The sequence below is a fragment of the Elephas maximus genome, chromosome 3 (assembly GCF_024166365.1).
Source record: "Elephas maximus indicus isolate mEleMax1 chromosome 3, mEleMax1 primary haplotype, whole genome shotgun sequence".
In the NCBI taxonomy this organism is placed as follows: domain Eukaryota; kingdom Metazoa; phylum Chordata; class Mammalia; order Proboscidea; family Elephantidae; genus Elephas; species Elephas maximus.
In genome coordinates, this window is record NC_064821.1 from 76017781 (window position 1) to 76023780 (window position 6000).

The following is a 6000-nucleotide window of genomic DNA, read 5'->3' on the forward strand; positions in this document are numbered from 1 at the left end:
TCCCAAAGGCAGGGGCAGCCCCAGGGGCTTTGGGCTCTGCAAGTAGCTGGCTGAGGTGCAGGAGAAAGACCCCAGGAGCCCCTGGGCCCAGAGTGAGTCAGTTCTCAGTGGGTGTCATCACATGAATGCCTGTTGGCCCGGAGGCCTCTTTTGCCTCCATTCTGGCCTCTCTAACCTGCCTGGCACAGGTCACAGGAAGGGAGACCCCTCTGAGGGTGGGAGGGGAAATCTGGGGGTACTGAGAGTCATTGGAGGATGCTAGGGTGTGTTGAAGACACATCCCCACAGGCCAGGGGCTCGATGAGTCAGTTAAAGTGTTCCTTACAGATCATTAAGTCTGGAATTTCCCGGTTTTTTCGCCAGACACACACTGCTGAGCAACCTCATCCACCGCCACCGTCACTCATACCCTGACAACGCCCAAGATAACACTCCAGTTGGAACCTGCCTCTGAATCCCAGGGCCCAACACCCAGCGCCCACATGACAACTCTCGGAAAGCCCCACAGGCACCTCACACTCAGCAACACACAGACTGAGCTTACTCTCTCCCCCAAACCCATTCTCCTCATAGACACCCTCCCCACACACTGTGAACAGTACAGCCATCAACCCAGCTGTCCAAGCCAGGAGCTGGCATATCATCCTCGCCCGCTTTCTCTCCCTCAGCCCCTCAGGCCACACATCCCAACATAACACCAAATCCCACTGACTCCCACTCCTCATCCAGCCCCTCCTCCCCTAGCTCACAGCCTTATCGCCTCTAGCTGGGCCTTCCCCATCTGCCCCCCGCTGCAGTTCACAGAGTGATCTTTCTATAATGTGACCATACCTTTCCTCCTGCTTTAAAATCCCCGCTTCATTGGCTTCAACCCAGCCCGTGCTGACCTCCCTAACCTCACCCCTTGCTTCCTCCCTTCCTTTTAACCCACCAATAACACCAAAGAGTTCATGCTCCCCCAAACACATCATGCCGTATCATGCCTGTTGTCTTATACATGCTGTTCCCTCTCCCTGGAATGCCCTTCCTCCCTCCTCTGTGCACCTCCCTGGACCCCCAAGAACCGCCTCAGCCACCCCATCTGTAACTCGGTCATCTCCAGGATCGGAAGAGTCAGTTTCCCCATCTGAGACCTTCGAGGTGTTAAAATTAAATAACTTTCAAGAAGCCTGGGGAATGCCCAGGACTGGCGTTTTATCATTAAATTGTTGTTGTTGTTGTTAGGTGCCATCAATTCTGATTCATAGCGACCCTATGTACAACAGAAAGAAACTCTGCTCAGCCCTGTGCTATCCCCACAATCATTGTTATGCTTGAGCCCATTGTTGTAGCCACTGTGTCAATCTACCTCATCGAGGTTCTTCGTCTTTTTTGCTGACCCTCTACTTTACCAAGCACGATGTCCTTCTCCAGGGGCTGGTCCCTCCTGATAACATGTCCAAAGTATGTGAGATGTAGTTTTGCCATCTTTGTTTCTAAGGAGCATTCTGGTAGTCCTTCTTCCAAGACAGATTTGATCGTTCTTCTAGCAGTCCATGGTATATTCAACATTCTTCGTCATACCACAATTCAAAGACGTCAATTTTCTTTGGTCTTCCTTATTCACTGTCCAGCTTTCACATGCATATGAGGCAATTGAAAACACCATGGCTTAGGTCAGGTGCACCTTAGTCTTCAAGGTGATAGCTTTGCTTTTTGACACTTTAAAGAGGTCTTTTGTGGTAGATTTGCCTAATGCAACGTGTCTTTTGATTTCTTGGATGCTGCTTCCATGGACGTTGATTGCGGATCCAAGTAAAATGAAATCCTTGACAACTTCAGTCTTTTCTCAGTTTATCATGTGTTGCTTATTGGTCCAGTTGTGAGGATTTTTGTTTTCTTTATGTTGAGGTGCAATCCATACTGAAGGCTGTGGTCTTTGATCTTCATCAGTAAATGTTTCAAGTCCTCTTCACTTTCAGCAAGCAAGGTTGTGTCATCTGCATAATGCAGGTTGTTAATGAGTCTTCTTCAGTCATGATGCCTGCCCCATTCTTCTTCATATAGTCCAGCTTCTCACTTTATTTGCTCGGCATACAGATTGCGTAGGTATGGTGAAAGGACATAACCCTTACACACACCTTTCCTGACTTTAAACATCGAAGTATTCTTTTGTTCTATTCGAATGACTGCCTCTTGATCTAGGTAAAGGTTCCTCATGAGCACAATTACGTGTTCTGGAATTTCCATTCTTTGCAATGTTATACATAATTTGTTATGATCCACACAGTTGAACGCCTCTGCATAGTCAATAAACACCATAAACACCTTTCTGGTATTCTCTGCTTTCAGCCTGCATCCATCTGACATCAGCAATGACAACCCTGGTTCCACGTCCTCTTCTGAATGTGGTTTGAATTTCTGGCGGTTCCCTGTCGATATACTGCTGCAGCCGCTTTTGAATGATCTTCAGCAAAATTTTAGTTGCATGTGATATTAATGACATTGTTTGATAATTTCCACATTCAGTTGGACCACCTTTCTTGGGAATAGGCATAAATATGGATCTCTTCCAGTTGCTTGACGAGGTAGCTGTCTACCAAATTTCTTGACATAGACAAGTGAGCACTTCCAGGGCTGCAACCGTTTGCTGAAACACCTCAACTGGCGTTCCATCAATTCCTACAGGATTGTTTTTTGCCAATGCCTTTATTACAGCTTGGACTTCTTCCTTCAGTACCGTCAGTTCCTGATCATATGTTACCTCCTGAAATGGTTGAACGTCAAGCAATTCTTTTTGGTACAGTGATTCTATGTATTTCTTCCATCTTCTTTTGATGCTTCCCTCATCCTTGAATATTTTCCCCATAGAATTCTTCAACATTGCAACTCAAGGCTTGAAATTTTTCTTCAGTTTTTCAGCTTGAAATATGCCGAGTGTGTTCTTCCTTTTGGTTTTCTTTTTCTGGGCCTTTGCACATGTCATTATAAAACTTTATTTTGTCTTCTTGAGCCACCCTTTGAAATACTGTGTTCAGCTCTTTTACTTCATCTTTTCTTCCTTTTGCTTTAGCGACTTGACATTCAATAGCAAGTTTCAGAGTCTCTTCTGACATCCATTTTGGTCTTTTTCTTTCCTATCTTTTTAACTACCTCTTGCTTTCTTTAGGAAACCCTGGTGGTATATTGGTTAAGTGCTATGGCTGCTAACCAAAGGGTCAGCAGTTCGAATCTGCGAGGCGCTCCTTGGAAACTCTGTGGGGCAGTTCTACTCTGTCCTACAGGGTCGCTATGAGTCAGAATCAATTCGATGGCAATGGGTTTGGTTTTGGGTTTTTTGCTTTCTTCATGTATGACGTATTTGATGTCATTCTACAACTCATCTGGTCTTCAGTCGTTAGTGTTCAGTGTGTCAAATCTACTCTTGAGATGGTCTCTAAATTCAGGTGGGATATACTCAATGTCATACTTTGGCTCTCATGGACTTGTTCTAATTTTCTTCAGTTTCAACTTGAGCCTGCATATGAGTAATTGATGGTCTGTTCCGCAGTTGGTTCCTGGCCTTGTTCTGACTGATGATATTGAGCTTCCCATCCTCTCTTTCTACAGATACAGTTGATTCGATTCCTGTGTATTCCATCTAGTGAGGTCCACGTGTATAGTCACTGTTTATGTTGGTGTAAAAAGGTATTTGCAATGAAGAAGTTGTTGGTCTTGCAAAATTCTATCACGCAATCTCCGGCATCATTTCTATCACCAAGGTCATATTTTATAACTACCGATCCTTCTTTGTTTCCAACTTTGACATTCCAATCACCAGTAATTATCAATGCATCCTGATGGCATGTTCAGTTGATTTCAGACTACACAAGTTGGTAAAAATCTTCAGTTTCTTCATGTTTGGCCCTAGTGGTTGGTGCGTAAATTTGAATAATAGTTGTATTAACTGGTCTTCCTTGTAGGTGTGTGGATATTATCCTATCGCTGACAGTGTTGTACTTCAGGATAGATCTTGAAATGTTCTTTTGGATGATGAACACAATGCCATTCCTTTTCAAGTTGTCATTCCTGGCAAAGTAGATCATATGATTATCTGATTCAAAATGACCAACACCGGTCCATTTCAGCTCACTAACGCCTAGGATATTGATGTTTATGCATTCCATTTCATTTTGGACAATTTCCAATTTTTCTAGATTCATACTTTGTGCATTCCACATTCCAATTATTAATGGACGTTTGCAGGTGTTTCTGCTCATTTTGAGTCATGCCACATCAGCAAATGGAAGTCTCACAGGATTGACTCCATCCATGTCATTAAGGTCTACTCTACTTTGAGGAAGCAGCTCTTCCCAGTCATATTTTGAGTGCCTTCCAACCCGTGGGGCTCATCTGCCAGCACTGTATCAAACAATGCTCCACTGCTATTCATTCGGTTTTCACCGGTTAATTTTATTTGGAAGTAGACCACCAGGTCCTTCTTCCTAGTCTGTCTTAGTCTGGAAGCTCAGCTGAAACCTGTCCACTACGAGTGACCCTGTTGTTATTTGGATAACAGTGACAGGCAACATACTAGCCCCCACAGTACAACAAACTGACAGATGCATGGGATCCATGAATTCTAAGAACAGGTCACTAGGCGTCCCTCCGGTCAGGTTCATGAATAAATGCTATGGCCGTAGTTGTGCTTTCTTAAACAAATGTGTTGTTCATTGTCTTAGAGAAAAGAATTAGGAGCTATCCTCCAGCCTCCATTTTTTCATTTTTGTTTTCTTTTCAACAGGGACTCCTGCAATTACATCCTGTCCCCAGACCTGCAGTTTCTTTAAATCTCTGGGCTGCCTTCACTAAGGATAATTGGGAAGTACAACAGCTTCAATAGAGCTTATTCTCTTTAGATAAAAGTGTTTATTTATGGGGCAAATTAGGAAAAAAAAAATAGTACTAAAACTAAACAGCCCAATGGGAGGAGTATTCTAACTGGTTTTCTGAGGCCACAAATTTAATAAATCTAAAATACCCTCCTTTAAAAAAGAAGAAAAAACTTTCTGCAGAAAGGAAATAAAAAACTGAAACATTAAATAAGGATTCAATCTTATAAGCAGGAGAAAAAATGAAAATGAATCTATTTGGATTGTGGAAAAGATTACGGCAGGTTTTCCTGGAGCGTTCAGGACTCTATTTTAAATCATGAAACTAAAAAGGCTTTAACTTCATGTTTTCTTAATGGCTTCAGAACTGACATAGCCAGGCCCCCCAAATAGCTAAAGCAATTCTGAAGGGGAACAAAGTAGGAGGACTCACACTTCCTGATTTCAAAACAAATTGTACAGCTAGAATAAGCAAAATGCCTGGTACTAGTATAATAATAGATGCATAGACCAATCAAGTAGAATTAAGAGTCAGGAAATAAATCCACACAGCTATGGTCTACTGACTTTTGACAATGGTGTTAAGTTCACTAATGGGGAAAGAAGAGTCTCACAATAAATGGTGCTGGGAAAATTAGATTTCCACAGGAACAAAAATTAAATAGGATCCATGCCTCACACCATACACAGAAACAAATTCAAAATAGGCTAAGAAACTAAATGTGAAAACTAAAGTCATAAAATTTTTAGAAGAAAATTCAGGAGTTGGACTGTTGGGCCTAGCCTTTAACAATGGATTGTCTAACATAATAACAAAAGCACAAACAGCAAAAGACAAAATAAATAAGACCTCATAAAAATTCATAAATTTCAGTCATCAAAGCACTTTACCAAAAAAGTGAAAATACAAGTGACTATCATCAGAAACCATACATCCAATAAGAATCTAATAACCAAAATATATATAAAACTTCAACAATTTAATAGTAAAAAGACAAATAACCCAATCAAAAATGGGCAAAGGGGTTTGAATAGACATTTCACCTAAGAGGATATTCAAATGGACACTAAACTCATGGAAAGATGCAAACATCATTAGCCATCAGAGAGACGCAAAACAAAGCTACAATGAGATACCATTTCATTTCCA